We start from the raw sequence: 23,665 nt of genomic DNA on the forward strand, positions 1-23,665 counted from the left end.
GTGCCGATGTTTTCGCTCAGCCACCCCATTTTGTTGAGATGAATAGGCACAAGAAGTTTGGGGTTGGATGCCATGATCTTGGTAAAATTGTAACAGAACTTTTGATTTAAACTCGAGAGCATTATCAGTGCTAACAATCTTGACAATAGATTCAAACTGAGTTTTTATTTCAAGAATTAAGGATCTGATAATACTTGAAACTTCAGATCGTTCTTTTATTAGAAACACCCATGACAACTTAGAGAAGTCATCAACAATAACTAGATAGTATCGACACTTAGTTCTACTAGGAATCTTACTAGGACCCCATACATCTTCATGAAGAAGTTCAAACACTTTATTACTAGACTGACTCTGACTCGAAGGGAACGAACTTCGATGATGCTTGCCCAGCTGACATGCTTCAAACTGAAAAGATGTAGTGGAAGGAATTTGAGGAAAGTCCGAACGAAGCTTTGACAATGAAGGGTGATCAAGACGACGATGCCACTGAACAGGACTGAATGAATGTTCCACGACAGCATGAACATTACCCATTGGATGATGTAGGTAGTAAACTCCATTTTCTTCATAGCCTCCACCAATCTTCTTCCCCGTCAGCAAATCCTGAAAATGACAACCCATCAGATCAAATATTACTCTACAGTTTTGTTCTTTTATAAGGCAACTAACAGAGTAAACTTTGAGGAAAGTTTGGAGCATGAAGAACATTTTGCAACTGTAATGAGGAGGATATAGAAATATTTCCCTGACCAACAACCGAGGAGGAACTCCCATCGGCTAATGAGACTCCTCGATGAGCATTAATATCCTTTAGATCTGAAAAAATAAGAGAATTTTCACACAAATGTCTGGATGCACCAGAGTCAATAATCCACTTACTGTCTGTCGGATGAAGATGATTTCTGGTTGAATAGGCAACACCAGCTACAGGAGGGGTGGAACTCACAGGACGAAGAGCTATCAGCTCATCATATTCAGCATGACTGAGGGTGATACTACTTACTGTCACTTGCATAGATATTTTCCTGTACCTTCATTTCATCGAGAGTAGTAACATTTGCTTTAGGAGCATATGAATTTGATGAAGAAGAGGTTGGCCGACCATGTTTATCCCAACGCCGATCTTCTAAATGTCCAATATTTCCACAGAATGTACATTGAAGCTTTCCTCTGCCTCCCATACCTCGTCCACGACCTCTGATATTCTGAATATTTCCACGCCCATAACCAGAGGACACAACTAGAGCAGATGACTGGGTCACAGGCTGTGATTGTGGAAGAAATATCGCAAGTCTACTCAGGCGATTGTATGCATTAGCAAGAATAGGTACTTTTGATCCAGTTAACATTTGGGCTTTTGCAAAAGAGAATTTTGAAGATAAACCTGTAAGAAACCGAGCAACCATAGTCTGTTCTTGATGATCCTTCTGCTTCGAACAACAAAGAGGCCTGCGAGCATTGAGTTTTTCAAACGCAGCTTTTACTGATGCATAATACTGGGCCAAGGTCTAATCTCCCTGCTGTAAATTATATATCTCCTGTTCGACTTGCAGGATACGACTCACATTAGTCTCTTGTGAATACGTATCTCTAAAATTGTCCCACATCTGTTTGGCTTTATTATAGTAAATTAAACCATCTGCAATATGGGTTTCGAAACTATTCATGATCCATGACATAACTATGTCATTATCTTCATCCCAGGTAACATATTTTCCCACTTTTTCAGTGGGTTTGTCTTCCAACAAGACATGTTTTCTACGATGTCCAGATACCGACATCATGAATGTTCTGGACCACCTCGCATAGTTAGTTTCATTCAACCTTACAGAAGAGCCGTACGAAAAGGGATTGGCAAATGCCTTATATTCTCCAATATGTTCCAATTTGGAATCACATTTCGAAGTTTCAGCCATACTGAAGATATACTTCTGTTTCAGCAGAGATAAAAATCTGGACAGGCTTCAATCAACACAGGGAATAGCGTGTGTTACTCTCACACATCAACCGATACGACAACCAGCAGCTGTTCACACACACAAAAACCACGACAGTAAGAGACAACAACCCACAACAAGCGTATTTTCCCAGCACAGCAGGGAATCAAGCCTGCAGTTTCCACGACAGTAGTGAACAACAACCCACAAACATGAATAATAGTTCTAATTTTTTTTTCAGCACAACAGGGAATCACAACCAACATAACTATGCATATGCAAAAACTGAATCATAGAGGCTGCTTCCAGACATATATAGCTCGACAGTCATATCTCAATCACCAGCAACAGCACAACAAGTGTGATTGCGGTTTCTCCCAAATAACAGGAAGTCACGACAGGAAATCACGAAAACAAAAAAAATCACGACAAGAAGATTGTTGCTGTGCCCAAACATCAGGATATCATGATAATAAAACTTGGCAACAAAACATCACGGCAGGAAATCCAGGAAATCACGACAATAAAGCTCGACAACAGGGAATGAAAGCCACAAACTCGGCACCAGAGAATCACGGCAGGGATATCATGGCAACAGGGAATCACGACAACAGGAATATCACGACAACAGGGAATCACGGCAACAAAAAACAGAAAACGAGGAGCACGCATCCACGACCAACAACACGCATCCTGTTCCCTTAGATCTGATGACAGATCCGGGCCATGACCTTGGTCAAATCTCAGATCTGTTATCAGATCTTACACAGAAAAATAAACAGCTGACCTGGAAAAAAATTTCGTTGGTGTAGATTAATCGTGGTTTGATCACGATCGATTACGCTCCCACGATCGATGCTCTGATACCATGTAGAGAGATGCACCAAACCCTATATATATATATATATATATATATATATATATATAGAGAGAGAGAGAGAGAGAGAGAGAGAGAGAGAGAGAGAGAGAGAGAGAGAGACGACTGCATAGGAAGAGAAACTCGTTAATTCACATTAGGGCTGCTCTCTATGTTAAATAGAGAGAGGCCAAAAGAATAAATCACATCTAAGTCCCTTATTAAATAAAAATTTCAAATAACCTTCAAACTAAGAAGATTTAAACTTAAACCACCTATTCTCAACAGAAAATATGATTCAACATGCAATAAAACCAGATGTCTTGCAAAGTCCTAAAGAGATAGCATTTTGAAAATCATAAAGAAGCACAAACTTGAATACATTGTTTCATTCAATCCCTAGATTGAGGAGGGTTGTATTTCAGACATAAGTCTAAGTGAGCATGCATAAATCTCCTCAATATGGTCCTACCAAACCATACTTAATCCTATATGCATTAATGTCAGTTGGGTTCAATTCTTGGTTTCTAAGGCTGCATGAAAATGAAGCTGACATTTAAGGAATAACAACTCAGTCAAATTTAGACAAGGCAATGACATTAGTTCGATCAACTAAAAGACAAGTCCCATCACGGTCGCCACTTCTGTTATCCCTGCAAAATTTTCCCTTTGAGCAGGATCCTTTCGCATTTCAAACATTTTTCTTTAATTTTGGAAATTGAAAATTAACTCGCCTTCGTTTTTGAAAAAGATGGGAAATAGGGACTCGCTCGTCGGTACGAGGTTCAACCGTTCCTGGCTCCTTTACCAGGGGTAATCGAACCAAGGATCGAAGCAATGCCTTTTGCTTTGCCTAAATTTGACTGAAAAATTATTTCAGAATCTTAAATATATATTGAATCATGCTTATGGTACGATCTTTGAAAAAAATGATGGTTTAAAATATGATGCATGCTTTTAAAATCACTTTGATTTTGAAAATATTTAGAAAATACTTCAAAAGTATAATTCCAAATGAATTTTGAAATTGGATTTGAAAATACACTTTGAAAAGTGTTTTGAAATGACTTTAGAAATTTATTTGAAATAAAATTTGAAATGGAAATTGAAATCTGAAATTTGAGATGGAAAATGAAAATTGAAATAAGAATTGGCTTTGAAATTGATATTGACATTGAAATTGAGATTTGAATTTTGAATTTGAAGTTTGAAATTTGAAATTTGAGTTTAGATTTTGAAATTGAAATTTAAGTTTAAAATTAGGTGAATTTGGAAATTGAATTTTGAAATTGAAATTTAGAATTTAAAATTGAAGCTAAAATTGGAATTTAAAAATGAATTTAGAAATTGAAATCTTGGAATTTAAAAGTAAACTCTCAAATTGGATTTCGAAATTGAAATTTGAAATCAGAGTTGGAAATTGAAATTGAAATTGAAATTGAAATTGAAATTGAAATTGAAATTGAAATTGAAATTGAAATTGAAATTGAAATTGAAATTGAAATTGAAATTGAAATTGAAATTGAATTGAAATTAGAATTTGAGATTGAAATTCAGGATTTTGAAATTGTGACTTTGAAGTAATTCTGAAATTTGATTTGATATTTGAAATTAGAGTTGAATTTAGAAATTGAATTGGGAATTTGGAATGAATTTCAGAATTTGGTTTAGAATTAAATGGAAAATTGAAATAAAGTTTTGAAATTGAACTTGAAGTGAAAATAGATTTCGAAATTGGGAATTTTGAAAGGGAATAAAGAATTTTGAACTTAATATTTGAAATTGAAATGGAATTCTAAGTTAAAAGTAAGAAATTAAAAAACAGGAAGTTTTAGGAATAAGAATCAAAATTGGAATTTGAAACAAGGTTTAAATTTGAAGGAAATTGAAGATGAAATAAAAGAAAATGAAGAAAAATCTGGATTTATAAATGGAAATCGAAAATGACTTTTGAATTTACAAGTGAATATTATTTTTATTTTTGGAAGTTTATTTCGAAAATCACTTGAAATTTCTGGAAATAATTTTGAAATAACTTGAAAAAAGATGGAAATTAATGATGTAATTCTATACAAAAGATTTTATTTGAATTTGAAATTTAAAAGGGAATTTCATTCTTTAATAGAATTTAAAATAAGATTAAATTGTAATATATTCATGACTATAGTCACAAAAATATTTTAATATAATCTTTGTTTGAATTCTAACAAAGAATAAAATAAATTTTTGTGCCTTTATAGGATTTAAAACAAAATTAATTTTCAATATATTCATGACGATGACCACCAATATATTTCAAATTAATTTATATCTTAAATTCTGATAGAGGAAGAAAGAGAAATTTATTTTAGAAAAATATGATGATTTTCAAAAGGAACCCGAAGTGGAGGTCAAACTTTATTCCATAAAAGATAAAACTCCTAAGTATTGTTCAGATTTTGACTGACCATAATTATGAATCATTTACTTAGGGTTATTTACCTCTTATTAGAATGGTGCACGTGCCATTCATGTTTTCTCATAGTGCTTTTTGAAAAATAAAATGAAATGACACGAGCAATTACGAGAATTTAAAATGTAACTACATGCTTATACATTCTAATCTAGACAGAAAATAAAAATTTTCGTTAAATGAAATTATTACAATCTTCAAATTTAAAATGTACATTAAAATTCTTCTAATCCGGGAGCGAAACCATGGTTTTCCACGCTTCCCTGCAAAATACAAAATACACAAGCAGCACAAGAGAAGGACTAGAACTATACTATGCGAAATGCACTGAGTGAATGCTAAAAACTAAATTGAAGCAAGAAATAGTGATACTAAAGGAATGCAATTACAATTATGAATGCAATTTCACTAAATGAAAGCTAAATGCTAATGCAAACAAATGCAAAGTTAACAAATTAAACACACAAGTACAATGCTAACTGTATAGTTAAATGCTAAAGACACATTCTTTGAATGCAAGACACCACACACTACACAGCTAAATGCTAAACACAAATAATATTTGACTAAACAACACATGCTAAACATAAAACTGAATGCATGCAAGTAAGACCCGACATTTGCATAAATCGAAACACAACAACTCTCACGGTTTTAAAACGATCTCAGCAGATTGATCTGATCTGATATGTGCATCAACCCTTTTTCAATTAATGCACTTGCAATTACACATCGACTACAGACAACCGATTGATACAGTACATTGAATTATCAAATCAATTACACATTGCAAATGCAAATTAGTTTCTGAAACTTAAGCATTCAACAAATTGCTTCCATCGGCAATGAAATGATTTCTGTGAATTGATTTCTGTAAGTGCAAATCGAATTCAGTAGCAAACGGATTTCTGCAAATGCGAATCGGTTTCTGCAACTTAAGCAATCAGCAAATTCGATTTCTGTGAATTGATTTCACACAGCAGATTTCATACTGTAAAACAAAACCGATTTCATCAAATCGGTTGCACACAGCACATCAGTTTCATCAAATCGATTGCCAAAATTAATTGAAATCAACGTGAACCTATTTAGCAAACCGATTTCACATAGACAACACAAATCGGTGTAAGGAACCTGCAGCAAATCAAAGTAATGAAATCAAAGCAATTCAAAACCGATAAACTCTATATTTAGAATGCACTAAATAGGGAATGATACGACTATGCAGAAATCACAAAAAACAGGATGCAATGAACACACGACAAATATGACTACAACACAACACACAGCAATGCTATGCAACACACATGACCACAACAAACGGAGAAAAATAAGCAAATGTTATGCAATGCAACAGATCAACACACGGCAGCCTATGCAAAGATGACGATCAGACCAAAACAACATGATGCAATGAATATGCTATGCAAACAGGATGCAATGATGCTGTAACACAAAGAGACTAAACAAAACTGCAAATCAGAGGATGAAAACATAAAAGCAAGAACATAGGAGATGGTAAGCACATTGTGATGCAGCTATTTATGGGAAAACACAATGAAGCATGAAGAAATGCTAATGCAAAATAACAGATGATGCAAAGAAGCAATTCAAGAATCACGATGAGGATGCATCGGCTGAGATACGATTCACTACTAATGCTTAAATGTTTGCAGATGTTCTACCGATGCAGGTATTAATGGCAGATGCTGAGCTTATGGAATTGCTCAGATTTGCTCAGATCCGATGCTGGACGACGTAGAAGTTGGTTCAAAACTAACTAAATATAATCTATGATGCAAAGAAGATGACTATGATGCAAACTCGGCTAATGAAAACATGATAGATGAAAAACAAACGAACAAATTACGATTAACAAACAAAACACCAGATCTAAGACTTTGCAGCAAACAAAAATTGCTAAATGATCGAAACTCAATCCAATTCTTTTTTTCATTTTTCTTTTTAAAATAATGCAACTATCCTACACTACAGAATGAAGAGGAGAAGAGGAACAAATGAAAAAAGAATGGGAAAACTTACCGGTTAGTTGGAGATCCGGTGGAATTGATTGAGAAAATAAATCGATCGAATTTCTTTACCGTAGGTTCAATAGGGAAACTCCAGCCGAATCTTCACCTTTGAAGTATGCAGATGGCTCCTATTGCCGGCAGCAACAACACAATCGGCCGATCAACAGCCGTTTCACCTGATCTGGACTCCGATTGCTTCAATTCTGATCGAGATGATCAGATCTACCTCTCGGATTGATCTTCTCCACCGGTGAGGAAGGGAATCCCAGGAAGAGAAGAAGGTGAAGGAGAAGGAGGGAGAATGAGAGGGAAAGAAGAAGGAAAAGAGAGGGAAAAATTAGAGGAAGAGGAGGGAAAGGGGAAGGGAAGAAGAGGAAAAAAGGGAGAATCCGATTTTCCCCTCTTTCTCCAAAATGATCGCCCCTTTCCATTCGTGCCTTCCCTCTCCTTCTCCTTATAAAGGAGAGGGTGGTTTTAGAAAATTTCGAAAATGCCTTTTTTAAGTTTTCAAAAATTTTAAAAAGGTGTTTTGTTGCAAAAGATTTTCTTAAAACCTCTTTCTAAAGTCATTTCATTTTGCTTTTATTTTAGTTTTTTTTTTCTTTTCTTTTTAGAAAAAGAAATATAAAATGCAAATGCTTTAAGAAATAAGATCCAGATGGAATTTTGAAAGATTTTACAAAATATTGAATTGCAAAAGAGAGATTTTGAAATAAAAGAACAAATTTTTAAATTTGGATTTTAAAAACAAATATGGATCTGAGCTTTTGAGTAAAAATTGAGTTTAGATCTCGAACTGAGAAAATGAAAGGAATGGATCCAAATAGAGATTGTATCCGAATAAAATATCTGAATCAATACAGAGAATTAATTTTTGGATTTTTAGATTTTGAATTGAAAACATGAGAATTGGGCTTAGAATTGGATTTGGATATCTAATCTGGATCCGAGATTAGGTCAAATATAGAAAATGAGATTGGACTTCGAACCTTCAACCAGAAAGTGAATCCGAGAAATGATTAGAAATTGACCCAATTGCTCAGAAGGTGGGTGCTAGGGGCAAAAAGGGAAATTTTTAAGATTTTGAAAAATTTGGGGTACTTACAACCTGCAAATCGTTGTGCATGAAATACACCTGTTGTCAAATTTTATATTCAAGAAACCCTTTGTTCTTGAACCAACATAGTTCCCATCTGCGATTTAGTTCTTGAACCAACATAGTTCCCATCTGCGATTTATTAAAGTCTGTTCAGGGTGAGCTGTTCTGCTCTCTTTTCTGCATTTATCACAGCAAATAAAAGGACAAAGGTAAGAAGGGACAACCACAAAGTTTCTCAAGCAGTGGACTGTGCATCTCGTGAATACCTTAACTTTTAAGCTATGGACTCCTTCAATTCTTCCCAATCTGGTCTTTCTTCGAGTTTTCTCAATCAGCTTGTTTCTGAAAAATTGACTACCTCAAACTTCTTGATTTGGAAAAGATAAATGATTCCTTTTATAAGGAGTCAAGGTCTCTTAGGTCATCTAGATGAAACCGTTTCAACTCCACTGGAATTTGTTGCGCAAGAAGAGAAGGATGATAAAGGGGCAATCTCAATTGTGTATGTCAAAAATGCAGAATATCTCAATTGGGAAAAAAAAGATCAGTCAGTGGTTGCGTACATTACCTCTACACTCTCTCAAGAGGTACGTATTGCAATTCCTGACAATTGCACAACCATGCAACTTGGGTAGAGACTGGTTCAAACATATTCACAAGTTTCTCATGCAATATTGGTTTTTCTTAAGAGAGAATTTCAGCTACTGAAAAAAGACTCCATGACTATCATGAAGTATCTAAACAAGATGAAAATTATCACGGATCAACTTGCGGTTATAGGATGTGCATTGAGCGACAATGATATGGTGCAACAAACCTTGAGTGGATTGGGATCAGAATATAACATGATTGTTACTTTATTATTATGTTTGTCTGCTCTTCCTACCTTTGATGAGCTTCGGGCTAAATTAATTCAGTATGAAATGACTCTAGAAGGCTTTTCTGAGGATAATCACACTCATACGAATACCCAAGAGGTCTTTGCCACAGGAATGACTTATGGTCGAGGACAAGGGTGAGGAGGACAAGGGCAAAATGGACACGGGGGACGTGAATTACTTCTCACTCCCACCGTTACTCAGGGATCAAGACCCATTCCCACATGCTTCTTTTGCAACAAAAAGGGGCATATCAAGGCGAATTGCTGGCATAATCCTGAAAATAAAGGAAAGTCCCATCAGACAACATCCAAAAGGAAGTTTAGCAACACCAAAGACAGTGGAGAGATTAAAGAGTTGTTAATATCTGCCTTGTCGGGATTGAATCTAAAGTAGAATGAACAAGGAACTTGGTTCGTTGACTCTGGGGCAACAACTCACGTGACCGGTGAGGCAGGTAAACTTTTCAAACCTATTTCCTATTTTGGAAGAAGTAAAATTGTCGGTGGAGATGGATCTTACCACCCTGTTACTCACATTGGAAAGTCTATCATCCCCATGTCACATTCTATTCTTGAACTCTCCAATGTCCTTCATGCTCCCAATATCAAGAAAAATATCATCTCTGTTTCTAAACTTGTTAATGATAATCAGGCTTCAGTCGAATTTACTCCCTTCTCTGTGCAGGTCAAGGACTTTCGCACGAGGGAAACTTTCGCTGAAGGAAAGAGACAAGGCAATATGTATGTCTTTCAAGAAGATCCATGTCATTCGGCCTGTCTTGCTCACTCGGATTTGAAGTCTCCATTAGAGTTATGACTTTCTGAAAATGTTCTTAGTATTTCTGAATGTAATAAGCCTTTTCTATGACAGTCATTTACGACATTGTGGGATCATTTTATTGATAAACTTGTTTATAATAATCATTCCAAAAGAAAGTCTCAATGTGAAAGAGAGAAGTCGAAAGTGTTTCAGTTGTCTTTTATGCAAGACTCATGTATTACCTTTTCGTTCCATTAATAAGAGAGCTTCAAAGCCTTTTGAGATAATATGTTATGATGTATTGGGGCCTGCTCTAGTCATCTCTGGATCTGGAAGCAATTACTATCTAATTTTTGTTGACAACTACTCTCGATACACTTGGATATACTTTATGAAAAATAAGTCTGAAGCTTTCTTTTTGTTTCAGAACTTCCTGTCCTTAGTAAAAAATCAATTCTCCGAGTCCATTCAATTTTTCCAATGTGATGGAGGAGGGGAGTTCACATTCAGTGACTTCATTTCTTTTCTTCAAAATAATGGGATAGGAAGAACAGTGTCCTGCCCACACACACCACAACAGAATGGGATTGCTTAGCGCAAACATAGGCATATTGTTGAAAGTGCGATATGTATGCTTCATGACCAGAGTTGCCAGTCGAGGAAGCGGGAGCGGGAAGCGATACGGGAAGCGGAAGCGGAAGCGGGAAGCGAGGCACTTTCAAAAATTTAGGAAGCGGGAAGCGTGGGACCACTTAGGAGCGAACCGGAAAGCGTCTCGGAAGCGACATAGGAAGCGTATCAGAAGCGACATAGGAAGCGAACCGGAAGCGACCTAAGAAGCTATAAATTTCTAAATTGTAAATTATAAGCTACAATGTTCTAAACTCTAAGTCTAACCTTAAAATTAACATAATCCACTACTTCACTTCATCATGCAAGATTCAAAATAAAAGTATACCAAAAAAATATTATAAGACCATGACAAAAAAGTAACATAAAAGTTTTTAAGTTGGGCAACTCCAACTACATCATAAAAAAAAACAATTAATAATTCAAGAGTTCATTAATCTGTCATCTTTCTCTTCCCCTTCAAGTCAACAATAGATCGCGAACTTTCTGCATCATCACGCGCATCTTGTCCTCCACGACCATGTCTTCTGCTCCTTCCTTCATTTCCTATAATGAATACGTTAAAAAGTTAAAATGTTCAAAAACCATAATTTAAAATATAAAAAACACAATATCAACATACCTTGCCTAGGTCTCCGGCTAAAGAAACGATCAATCCGACCATGAGGAACTGATGGTCGCTCTTGTATATCTGCAGTTCTACTAGCTCTGATGGATTGATTTATATCCTCTTGAACTTCATTTGTACGTATAATTATTGGAGGTAATGGAGCTCTTGGTTGTGCATCTTTATGTTTGGATTTGGAAATAGTGCTTGATTGTTGTGCACTATCATCCAAATCTCTCCATCGCATATCCTCTAATCTCAACGTATTTTCTTCTACAATAGGAAGTTCTGGATTGATATCCCATTTTCGACTAGGCCATTCTTTATAGCGATTGTTGCACCTTTTATAACAAGAATATAAAATATGAATGCTAATAAACAATCAATGATAAAAAAAGAGAAAAAAAATACCAAAACAAAAGTACAACACAATTTAATTATACCTGTCAATCAATCGAAGATTGGAATGAATATACACTAAGGTATCAGCACGATCTTCATTGAGCCTATTTCTTTTAACATTGTGAATGTAACTATAGGTGCTCCACACTCTTTCTGCAGAAGATGTGCTAATAGGTTGAGATAAAACCTTAATGGCTAATGCTCTCAACTCCGGTGTATCACCACCATAAAAACGCCACCAATTAAGCACTGACATTGTAGGATTCAGTGCATCTATTCGTGTTGCATTTCGGCTAAATCTTCCACTTCTTGATGCAAAAGCCACAAGTTGTGACCTATAAAGTGTAGATAACTCTTTATTTCCAGAAGATATGACTTCAAGCGCAAGCATTGCACCGTCTAAGATATCATTATCCTTTTCTGCAAAAAAAATGTTTAGTAACTATAACAAGAGAAATGCAAATGAAATAATAAAATAATTAAATCATTTAACTTTAAACTTTATTAAATAGATAGAATAAAATTTTTACCAGGAGAAACTCGTTTGACCCCTCCTGCTGCTGGGATTTTGAGATACTCCGACTCGTAATATTTTGGAGTAAGCATGTGAGCTAGACTATGGAGAGACACATTCATTCTGTCCCATCTATTTGAGACAATCTTATGAATCTTTTCATATAAATCTGGTTGTCCTTTTAGATTGTCTTTGATTTCCCCCAACATGTTGTCCATGCCTTCATACACTTCATCAATTATAGGGCCTTCCTGATCACAAAATTTAATCATCTTATAGATGGGTTTTGTAATCAATAATGCTAAACGTACAAAATCCCAATATTCTTCATCAAGAACAGTTGTTTCTGTTGTAACAGCTCTTTTTTTCATAATTTCATCCGTGCATGATTGCTTCCAATCACTCCATCTATCTGAAATTACTGTGAGCCTTAAGCTCTCCCTCACATCAAGCAAGCGTTTCAAAGTAGTATAATGTGAAACAAACCTTGTTTTTGCAATATTTATTAATTCTAATTTTTCATTGCTTCTAAAGATTGCTAGTGCTTTTGAATGATTTGTGATATACTTCACAATTTCTTTACTCTGCAAATATGTTTCTCCCAACCAATGAAACTCATGTGCCAAATCCTTGAAGATCAAATTAAGTGTGTGCACAACACAAGGTGACCAAAAAATATACTTGTACGTTTGTTTTAATTCTTCACCTGCTAACTTGCAATTTGCTGCATTGTCTGTAATCACTTGCACTACATTAGAAGGCCCCACAAGTTTAAATCCCGTCTTCAAAAACTCGGCAATGTTTGCAGCTGACTGTTGCACATTAGAAAAATCGCTTGCATATAAGAACATCGAGCCAAAACAGTTTGAGGCAAGTATATTTATCAAGTGTTTGTTCTTGATATTTGTTCAACCGTCTGAGACAATGGAAACTCCAAACTCCTCAAACTTTTCTCGAAATTCATTTAACTCCCTGTGAACACACTCTTTCTCACTGTCAAGCAACGTTGTTCGCGCTTTTTCATATGATGGGGGTTTATATCCGGGCACTTTATTAACTGCAGATATCATCTCTTCCCAATATGGTGATCGAAGCACATTGAAAGGTATGCCATTTACACACAAAAATCTGATAATTTTGTGATCTACATCATCTCTTTCTACCTTTTTAAAGGTATCACGAATATCCACTGTTTTTCGGCTTCCACTAGATGATGTAGTCATACTAATAGGCTTCTTCGGAGTATCAATTCTTGATCTCCTCAACTTAAATGCACTTGATGAAACCTCCACTCGACGAACTTGCCTCTTAATTTTTTTTGCCAATTCTGCATTTTTTGCAACTTCAGGGCAAAAGGCAATCCCAACACTTTGTCCCTTTGTAGATCCCATGAGATGTGCAAAAACTCGAGTATATGACCCATGATAAATATTTTTGCAGTGCCTGCACATAAAAACTTGGGTTCCACCTTGCTTTCCTTGCCCACTCTTCTTTTGTTTCAATACATGGCGCCATAGCACTGTTGTTTTATGCATGCTAGGTGGTTCATCATCTTGGTCATCTTCAGAATAGTAGTCATCCAAGTCATATTCTTCTTCATCTTCCTCATCAAAACAATTTTCGTTTCGGTCCTCAAACTGATATGGACAAGTAGAAGACCTCTTCTTGCCCTTCCCAACACCACTAGATGATTCATGCTCCAAATTGTACAAAGAATCGTCATCGTCATCAGAATTATCGTGATCATAGCTTGAGATGGTCATTAATGAAGCAAAGAACATGCAAATATATCTGCATCATAAAAGTATCAGAATCAACCTAAAACACTTAAAAAAAGCTATTATTAACAATAAATAATGGAGAGTGAAGAACACAAAGCATGGGATGTAAACAAAAGACTAAGCTAAAAAAGGGGGGGGAATTACGTGCAATCTGACTATCACTGAACTAAATACTCAAACAGGCACTTCAAGTTCTAATAAGAAACAAGCAACATAAATAACTGAGAATATAGAGAGAGAGAATAGTTTGATTGAACTGCTAAATCAGATCAAGAACATATAAATCCAGTTTTCTTTCAGGACTCCACTAAAGTTCAATACCCGACTCATTGGGAAATTCTCCAAGTACCCATCAACTTAATTTTGCACAAATGGAGAACATTAAAGTGCTACCAGCCTTGGCAAACATTGATCTCTGAGACAATAGACTTAGAACTGAGGTTCTAAATCATTACGGTTATCTTCTTCATGATAATGTTCATTTACTATTTGTACCAGCTCACATCCTCCAGCAGCTCTCAGCCTCTCACTGTACATCGGATTGAAGAAATAGCTTTTAAAATGTGGGAACAGCACACTCAAATGCTCTCCAATAAAACAATAATATTGCATATTATACCCGTTATACACCAATTAGCAAAAAAATTATTCATCAGTGTAGAATAGTTAAGATCATTAAAACCATGAACAATATCATGTTATCTCTAATGATACTTCCACCCCATCCGGTGCACTGATTTTCTTTGCCAACTGATGAAGTATAAAATGAACTTCCACATACACTATCACCATCATATCATAAACAACTGAAGAGTTAAATAAGAAGCTACAACACATAATGGCCAATGCAAATTAACAATCCAGCTATATCAGAAAAGTTTTATGACGAATGCATACCATCTGTTTAGATAAGAAGTTAATATTACATTGCTTACGCTATCAATAGACTAGTATCATGGAGACAATAAAAAACAACCCACTGCTTCATGCAGAATGAATAAAAAAAACGGCTGCGATAATGAATCAGAAACTAAAAAAACTACAAACAAACCCTTGATCTACAGGAACAAAAAAACCCTTGATATACACCCTGAAAAAAAAAACCCTGCGATAGATCTACACCGAGAAAGAAAAAACCCTTGATCACTTTCCCCAAAACTACCCTATTGGATCCCACTGGTGTTGCTGACTGGAGGGGAGCTCGCACGACAGAGAGATAGAGAGAGTGACAGAGCGTGAGAGAGGGGGATAGCGTACCTGAAGGTGAACATCTTCATCTTCGGAAGTCGGTGGAGGCCACCGGAATTTTTTGAGGTCGCCGGAACTCGGAGCTCGCCGAAAACTCGAGAGAGAGAGAGAGAGAGAGAGAGAGAGAGAGAGAGAGAGAGAGAGAGAGAGAGAGAGAGAGAGAGAGCGTGAAAAAACAAAACCCTAAGCCCCTTTTGATTTTATTTTTTCACGGGTTTTATAAAATACCCATTTTAACCTCGGTAAAAAATATATTCATGTGTAAAAAAAAAATTTAAGGGCAAACTCGACCTTTCCATAATAGCGTCCCCCTTTAAAGGGGTACACGTCCCCCTTTAAAGGGGTACGCGTCCCCCTTTAAAGGGGTACGCGTACGCGTACCCCTTTAAAGAGGTACGCGCTTCCCTTTAAAGGGGGACGCGCTTCCCTTTAAAGGGGGACACGCTTCCTCAATTGAACCTGCGCTTCCCCTCGCGTTTCGGAAGCGCTGCGTTTCGCGCTTCCGAAACGCGTCCCGGGGAAGCGCGCTTCCCCTATTCTATAGGCGTTTCCGGTAACTCTATTCATGACAGTAATCTTCCCATTAATCTGTGGACAAAAGCCTTTCATTCTGCTGTATATGTGATAAATAGACTGCCCATGGTTGTTTTAGAAAACAAGTCTCCTTATCATTGTTTTTTTGGAATTCATCATGATTATCATGACTTACGTGTTTTTGGATGTGTTTGTTATGTGCATATTGATCAGTCCTTGAGAAACAAGTTTCAGGATAAGGCTCAAAAGTGTAGATTTGTGGGATATGCGGATGACTACAAAGGATAGAGATGTTATGATCCCATTAGCAGACACATCAAAATCTCGAGAAATGTTGTTTTTGACGAGCTGAACTTCGATCATAAAATTGGCACAGGTGACATGTCCTCTACTTCAGTTGAAGTTTATTACCCTTGGCTGAATTCAGAGCTCTTTGATAGTTCGAATGGAGAATGTCATTTAGACTATGTGCAACACGAAGAAGAGAGTCCCAAGATCGTTGGTACATCGGAATCACAAAATTGTGAAGCAACACCACCGTTGGAATCAGGAAGGTATAAGGGCATTTCCTACACTAGACAGAGAACGACTGCTTTAGGACTCCTAAATCGGGCTCAAGAGGCTGCACCTACCTCCTTACACACCCTTGACGTCAGGAGATCCAATTGCATGCGGCATCCTATTGATAGGTGGGTCAGCTACAACAATTTCTGCATAGATTTTCAACTCTTTTTGACTGCTCTCAACAAGGAAGATAAACCTATTATGTACTTCCAGGCAGTCACTTTTAAGAAATGGGTAGAAGCCATGAATGATAAGATGCATGCCTTGCATGAATGTGGAACTTGGGAAATTGTTCACAGACCGCCTGACAGAAATGTGGTAGGATGCAAATGGGTCTACAAAATAAAATATAAACCAGATGGGACCATTGAACGATACAAGGCAAGACTCGTGGCTAAGGGTTTCACACAATAGGCAGGACAAGACTATGATGAGACTTTTAGTCCAGTGGTGAGAATGAGAACAATTCAAATCATTTTTTCCTTAGACATAGATGGACATCGAGTTAGCTTGATGTTAAGAATGCATTTTTGCATGGAGATTTGAAGGAGGAAGTTTACATGGAACAACCACATGGATACTATGAGGAAGATTGTAAGACAAATGTATGCAGACTAAAAAGGGCTATCTATGGCCTAAAGCAAGCATCTCACTCTTGGTTTGATAGCTTCTCTCTTGAGATTCAGAAGCATGACTTTGCTCACTCCCTACTGGGTCACTCATTCATCTTTAGAGGGCAAAATATGATCACCTTATTGCTAATTTATGATGATGATATTGTCATCATAGGAAACTCTGAGGATTATATCAAAGAAGTAAAGAAACTACTGAGTCAGAGATTTAAAATGAAAAACCTTTTTGCCCTGCGTTATTTTTTTGGAGTTTAAGTTGATAGTCGAGTTGATGGGTTGACTCCCACCCAACACAAGTATACGATGGACGTTCTAACCAAAGCATGCATGAAGGAATGAAGACTTGTAGGCACTCAAAGTATTCTTCACCAAAAAATGAATCCTCATGATGGAGACTTGTGTGAGGATCCCACCAGGTACCGCAGCCTAATAGGGATGTTACAGTATCTCACATTCACTCGACCTGATATTGTTTATTCAGTCAATTTATGCATGAATCGCGTACTGGGCATATGGACACTGATAAAAGAATACTCAGATATCTGAAAGGAACAATTGTGGATGGATTGATATATTCTCCAAAACCATCTGGCAAGCACATCGCGAGATTACTGTATATTGTGATGCAGACTGGGCAGAGGATCCAGATGGATGAAGGTCTACATCAGGATATTGTATCTTCATTGAAAGAAACTTAGTATCCTGGAGCAGTAGAAAACAAAAGGCCATTGCTAGATCAAGTACTGAGGCTGAATACAGATCCATGGCTGCCGCTACTGCTGAAGTCACATGGGTCAGGCATTTGCTAACTGAAGTGGTTGAAGTGATATCTCGGTCTGTCTTGCTGTGCGACAATCAAAGTGATCTCAACATGTCATTTTATTCGGTTCATTACAGTCGTGCCATGCACATTGAGATAAATAAACATTTTTTGAGACAAAAGGTTGAAGAAAAGGAGATCGAGCCCGAATTTGTTAACACTGAAAGACAAGTTACAAACATATTCACAAAAGGCTTGACCAAAGATCGTTTTTGGACACTTAAAGGCAAGTTGTTCATGGTTCAAAACCATGATCAACTTGAGGGGGTGAAAAAGTCTATTTGTCTATGTATTCTTTTACTTATATTTGTTATTTTGTATTTCGGGTCTGGATAATATATCAGACCCGACCCATACTGTAAACAAAAGATATATATATATATATATATATATATACATGTTTTAGGTCACGATTTCAGCATTGGAAATCATGACAGCCGCAACTCCTCCTTTCTCTTTTATCTCTCTTTTCACGTGTGACAGATCCTTGTGAAATCTGACAGTATAAATGACCTGAATCTGTTTAGACCCAGGACTGATTCAAACTTAGGTCAAAGCAACCCATATTTGGACTAGACTTGGATCTGTTTTGATCCAGGTCTAAGTCAGACATGAGTCAAACTCAAGACTGAGTTTATATATATATATATATATATATATATATATATATATATATATAGAGAGAGAGAGAGAGAGAGAGAGAGAGAGAGAGAGAGAGAGAGAGAGAGAGAGAGAGGATTGTGTTGCTCCCTGTTTCGTTGTCAAACCTGATTCTGATCCTGACCCAAACTCTTTCCTCCCTCTCTCTCTCTCCCTGTATATATATAGCCGTGTCCCGTACATTTTTTAAAATTGTCGTGTCGCATCTGTACCCGTACCCAGGTGACACTAGCTTGCATTAGTACTTATGTCATAAAGACACATAGGCATGAGGACATGTGGCGCGGATTCGACTCAAAAGTTCTTTCTTTTTTTGGAAAATAGGACATGAGGACAATTTTTTTATTTTATTTCTTAATCAATAAAAAACTGTTTTTTTGGTATTTCTAACATTGGAAATGTATTTTATTGAAATAAAACCGTAGACCATTAAAAATATTAAAATATTATTAAAATATTCACCATACCTGTCGGTGTCTGCTCCTGTCACCCGTGACATAGATTAGTACTGTCTGGGCATATGTTTCGTCCTGCTCTTGTCAATAATCCAGGGCATACACGCTCACAGAAAAAAGATCAGTTTATTTGCATCAATCTTTTGAGGACCTCATTCAAGCCTTTACTCCAGGGGCCTCTTAAGCCCTGAGGCCCTGGTGGAATCTGTCCCTTGCAATCGGTCTACAATCAGTCATATAGGTGCTCGGTCTTATCTCAGGATAGCAGCCAAGGCAATTAACAGCCCTATGGAAGTGATCCTCGCTACAGGATCCAAGGTATCAAAACCTTCTGTTTACCTTTTCCCCTTTCTCACCTTACACTTGTCCGATGGTTTAAAATGGAATTTTCTCTGGATGAGGCACTTGCAGCCAAAAGGTTTGCATCATTGTGGTATGTCTACCAGAATCGAGGGAAGACAGCCAGTTGGTTTGGGCTGTTAGTCAAGTTCTACCCTTATAAGGAAAGCCATCCAAGCGAGTTGGTCTGACGTTTGTGATAAATCAACGACCAGTAGCACAAGACCTACTAGGTAGGTGGGCTTCCAAGTATTGATATAGCAACTACACAAAGGAGAGGAGTAGGGCGAATAGAATGGAACCTGAGCCTGATCAAAGAACCTTACAGACAGTAACAAAACCAAACCTCCTCCTTCAGCGATGCAGTGGAAATGTAAGTCAAGTTTCAGTCTGGTGATTAATTGACTCCCCATGCCAACCATCACTAACCACCTTAGTGCGAAGGAAGCAGAGAAATCAGTTTTTTATGAAGACCACCTTCCACTTTGTCGGTTTTGTAGAACTTCTGATCTGCTTCATAGATGATTTAAAAGATATCTGATGCTTGGGCTGCTTTTAAAAAAAAACTGAAATGATAAAGTACAGCTTCTACGGTTCTTTTGCATGACCAGGATATTTCTTCCAACTTATTGTGAACACAATAGAAATGCAACTAACCAATCTGAATACGTATCTATTTGTTCAAAGGTTGTTCACCAATATTGATTTGCATTTATGTCTTGAGGACGCTCCAATTTACTTCTATGGCAAGGCCTATGTACTATTTCGAATGGAAAATTACACAAAAGGGACGTGCCCCATGTCCTTTTAGCTTTGTCCAAATGACATGTTTGCATATCTTCATCATATGCTTTCTCAGAGGTGTTTAGTTTTTCATAGTTCAAATATGTGTCCAACTAAACTACAAATTTGAAGCAAATCATTTATTTTATACCTGGCAAATGTATTCGTGCTTTTTCTACCTTTGGTTATGATTCATGTTGTCACAAACATGTACCACTCTCTATCACACCTTGGTGCTTGTTTGAAGGCATCTCATGAATATCTATGATTGACTGTAACTGATTGTAGCTTATCCGCTTTGTTTCCTTATGATAATGACTTAAGTAAACAGCACATAATTTTTTATAACTATCATAATTATTCCTTTCCAACCTTTGCAGTGCTTACTGTTGATCATTGCTTGGACAAGTTGTGGTTGGGGTAAGTGAAATAAAATCATGTATAATAGTAAATTTGTACTTCAAGCTACGACTTGCACCTGTTGTCTTCAAGATGCACTGATTGAGCTTGATTTTTTGTATGCTTTATTTTGAATCAAGATGTACTCCGAAAGCAACACTCCTGTAGAATGATGTTATCATGTTATTGTTGCAGGGAGGAAATAATTTATTTATATTTGATATTTCAGATTATGCAGTTACAGTCAGATGGTGAGGTGCGTTTGATCTCCTTTCTGATAAAACACTCATTGGTATCTTCTTCTATTCTCCTAATTTCATTCGCAACAAACAGCTTCGTGTTTCATCTTTGTGTGTGTGCGCACGTTACTCGGAGTATGTTCATTGACCTAGCAGATGCTGCAACCGTGATGCTGTAGGAGGAAATTCTTGGGATCCTTTTTGTAATCGAAGAGATTGGGCTATTAGTAGGTTCACTTCCACTCGTTTCTGTTTCCATTTAGGCTCTGTTTTGGGGGGTGGATTTGAGACGGATATGGGGGTTTTCTGAATCCCCTACCTGCTGCTGTTTGGGAGTGTGGACTTGGGGGATGGCCGATCACCTTTCTCATCTCTGCTCCCAACACTGGCTCAACCGAGCATTTATGGTTAGGGATAGCAGCGGACGGGGGGAAATGGAGCCCCGCCCCGTTTGGACAGGGGATGGAGGACATGAAACGGGGATGGAGTACATGAATCAAGATCCGTGCGGGGATGGACTTATGCTCCCCCCGTCCCCGTCCCCGTCCCCATCCTCGATCCCCGCCTTGCCCCATTTGGACTGGGGATGGAGGATATAAAACGGGGATGGAGGGTAGGATTTTGAGATGGGGCGGGGGTGGAAACCTTGTCCCATGTGCCTGCCCCTGCCCCTGCCCCGGTCCACTGCCATCCCTATTTATGGTGAATATATTTGTTTTGCTGATGGATGTTGCCTTTTGCAGGCATGGTAAATTGGGCACCTACATTTTCAAGTTGTTGAAGGGCCTTCCCCACTTTGCAGGCTTTTGAAACTTTCAGCCAAAGCATGCTTGGAACTGCACCTCATCCTTTTTTTCTGATGGTAATCTTGATCCCTGAAAAATCACTGTGGGATTGCCAGTAAATGATGCTTTTTTCAGTTTCAACCAAGTAAACAACACTCCTTTATACAATTGTAGCGATCACACAATTTTATTTAAAATTTCTAATGATTAAGGCTCAAACTTGTTCATTCAGAAAAATTAAAACTTGATCTGGGCAAGTGAACTCAAGTGGCTAGGTTGTGACTTTTAGGCTCTGTGTGGAAACTGGCAGCTGGGATAGGAGTTATTGCATTTGGTAGGTCCATGGTCAAACTAGCTTGATGATGGGTGTTTGGAAAATGGTAGCTGGGTTGAGAGTTTATTCGTTTAAAAGATGAAGTGAGACTGTCTTCACACTATTTGAACTAAAGAGTGGATTTGGCAGCTACCATTTTCCCAAATGCACAAAATGTTTCATCAGATTTATATTTCGAACCCAAACTATTTGTATATATGATTGGGATTGGATTTGAGTGCGATTTATGTCATGTACCCGTGCCAGACATGACCTAATTCATAATACTTGGGAACGTATGAGAAAAAAATTAGAACACCAAAGCATGACAAAAAGATCAATAAGCTATTTTACTATCTCATATTTGATTTAATATGGCACAGGTGCGGTTTGGACCATTGAGCGTTTGATCTAACATAGCCTCGACAAACCTGAGCTCAGCTTCTAGTATGCTTACCATTGCGATCAAGTTTGGACTCATGTTAGACAAAATGAAAACGGGTTGGTGGTTCTAGTGATTACCATTACAAAATGAAACCTGAGCTCAGCTTCTATAAACATGTCGGTCGACCCAAGCTTATCACATTTGTTTATCTGATTCTACCCAAATCTCAAGGATGTGGCCAAACTTGTTCTAGATCTGACAATGTGGGTATAATCGTTTCATATTCTAACAATTTGCATCCCTATATGAGGCCCAATGTATTGTTTCTTTCTGATGGAGTATGTGAGGCCCAATGTATTTTTTCTTTCTGATGGAGTATGTGAGGCCCAATGTAATTCAAAGCAAATCCAGAGCTGTTTGCGTACTGTTGTGTTGGATTTTGTTCAAACCCACCTGTTCATTGTCTCAGTTGGGGTGGATTCTTCTCTTAATTGAACACGGTAATGATGCACTGACCCAGAACAGAACCCAAACCCCAACTTGTGTCATTCAAACCTGAGATCCTGCCATTATGATAGTGCAACCTAATCATCCAGTTATTCCATTTGATCCTGCATATGGCAACAGTTGCGGTGGAAGGATATAAAATGTGTAGAATTGATGCCAATACCCATCTGTAGGGATGTTAACAGTTCAGATTTGGGCTGGTACCTGACCGAATCCTAATTCATATAATTAGATTCAATAAATCAAACATTACAATGAAACATATTCAGTTTAAAGTTTTAAGCTCCAACCCTAATCTCACTAACATCTGAAAAAAGGGGAAATTTTTCAAATCTGAGGTTAATTCATGTGCATACCAAAAGTTTGGGAGTGTAATTTTCCACCAAAGTTTTATTATTGTTTAGTCAATTTTGCAGTCATAAATTGTCGTTGAACTGGGTTAATACTGAATCATGTTATAAAGTTACCATGTTACCCCTGTAACAGGGGATGTGCATGTAGAATCTTTTCTCATCACGGCTGTGTAAAGCATTTGTTTTTAATATTTGTGTATAAGTTACATTAAAAAATGACAATAGTGAGACTCAAACCCTACTCTTTGTTTTGAAAGGCTGAATGTACAACCACTAGGCTAATAGAGACTTGATGTTTGTTGTGATCAGGAAATAATTTATGTATATCAGTTAAATGAAATTTAGCCTTACCCAACCCGCCTCTGCTCTAATCCATTTGATAATGATAATGATGGGTTTGAGAATGGAAAAATGAAATTGCGGTATGGGATCTATTTTCAGCCTCGATAACTTTGAGAACCGGAACCCGTTATTGTTTAATTGAGTGGATAAGGGTCGACCTGTTGACTATCATTGTTGTTATTGAAAATGAGTTTGGATTTGGATTCAAATCCAACTCATATATGTCATAAAAAGTTTTGGATTTTATTTGACCAAGATGAGAGAGAGAGACTTGGGTATAGGGGTGGGCAACTGCAAGTAAAACTACCTAAAAACTAAGCCCTCATTTGGGAAAGGTACTTGGGTATAGGGGT

General features: G+C 37.2%; 1 protein-coding gene across 9 annotated transcripts in view; it reads left to right on the forward strand.

Annotated features, from left to right (window-relative positions):
• The window catches only part of LOC149813756 (protein FAR1-RELATED SEQUENCE 5-like), a 51,104-nt gene extending 28,569 nt beyond the window's left edge, over positions 1-22,535 (forward strand). Inside the window, exons 4-8 of one of the 9 annotated variants that reach the window (XM_089990732.1) lie at positions 20,370-20,409; positions 20,618-20,680; positions 20,784-20,854; positions 21,371-21,489; positions 22,109-22,535. The gene's annotated coding sequence lies outside the window, so the exon portion shown is untranslated. Of the gene's footprint in view, positions 1-20,369; positions 20,410-20,583; positions 20,859-21,370; positions 21,650-22,108 lie in introns of those variants that run through there. The other 8 variants (XM_089990728.1, XM_089990730.1, XM_089990731.1 and 5 more) reach the window with 8 other exon arrangements.
• Positions 22,536-23,665: the final 1,130 nt, after the last annotated feature.

The sequence above is a fragment of the Nuphar pumila genome, chromosome 16 (assembly GCF_984573655.1).
Source record: "Nuphar pumila chromosome 16, dmNupPumi1.hap1.1, whole genome shotgun sequence".
Taxonomy (NCBI): domain Eukaryota; kingdom Viridiplantae; phylum Streptophyta; class Magnoliopsida; order Nymphaeales; family Nymphaeaceae; genus Nuphar; species Nuphar pumila.